This window comes from Propithecus coquereli, unplaced genomic scaffold (genome assembly GCF_000956105.1).
Source record: "Propithecus coquereli isolate 6110/MARCELLA unplaced genomic scaffold, Pcoq_1.0 Scaffold218, whole genome shotgun sequence".
NCBI classification, from domain to species: domain Eukaryota; kingdom Metazoa; phylum Chordata; class Mammalia; order Primates; family Indriidae; genus Propithecus; species Propithecus coquereli.
Window position 1 is genome coordinate 5324000 of NW_012146967.1, and position 1238 is coordinate 5325237.

The following is a 1238-nucleotide window of genomic DNA, read 5'->3' on the forward strand; positions in this document are numbered from 1 at the left end:
GGAAACAACACAGGGTTTGGTGAACACATAGCACTATGTCTGCCACAGTCATGGCCTGAGATAAAAAAAAGTGGTTTATAATCTAGTGGGAAGATCAGAAAGGGAAATTGGGAATAAAATATTTATGTAGATAATACGTCTAACATCCCACATAGCACATAGTAGGTGCTGGTCGTGGTGTTTGTTGAAGCTGTTCGGGTCCTTCTTTTCCAAGTGAGTGTTGAAATGCTGGGCAGCTGGGGAGAGGAACAGGTGGAAGGGGCCGGAGCGAGCTGATCACACAGTAGAGGCTTGCAAGACGGTCAGGGCAAAGTTAGGGGAGCAGGAGTGCACGTGGAATATTCGGGAAACCCCAAGAAAACCAGTTTGGCCAGGTCAGAAGATGCACGAAGGGGATTGGTCATGGATGGGGTTGGAATGTGGCTTGGAGCAGATCAGGAATGACTTTGAACTTGAAGAATTTTGGCAGGTCTTCAGCAGGCCCAGAGGAGGGGCTGTGGTGGTGGCGGGGTGGGAGGGGGGCTCCTGTGCATCTCAGATGAATCAGCAGGGTCAGTTAAAATTAGTCACCACAACCCAGCAGGGAAAAGCCACAGAGCAAACAGTTGTGTTCATTTATGTGGCAGCTGGTTTCGTCTGGGGGGATCTTTGGGCTTCCTGTTTTGGAGAGCGGGGAGCTCAGGGTGGGTGCTGGTGCTCTGTGCTGCCCCAGGAACCCCGCTTTGTGCTGCTGGGGCAGCACCCCCAAGCTCCCGACCTTGGCAGCAGGATGGCGTGGGCAGTTTGGCCCAGCTCCCCACTCAGCCTGCCGCTGACCACTGTGGCCTGGGGTGGTCCCCCTGCCCTTGCCAACTCTTCCTTAGGGCAGCCTTCCTACCAGCAGGACCAGGCCTTCCCATTAGAGGCTCTCTGGCTCCTTATTCGCTGGTGCAGCACTAGTCACAATTGTCATTGCAAGCTGGATAATGATTCAAAAGCTTTAAATAACGTATTTTAAGTTGCCTTACCAGCCCCGCCCTCTCCATTCCCCACCCCACCCGCCGTGGTCCCTTGTCTTCATCCACCATCATGGCCCCAGGAAAGTAGGAGAGTGAATGAACCCTTGGAAAGGGACCAGAGAAGTCCCCTGCAGACCCTCAGGGAAGGGAAATAAAGCCCTTCAGTCCTGGGATGAGGGACGAGAGAGGAAGAGACAGAGGGAGCAGGTCAGACCGCAGGACCCCTGCATTCAATCACGC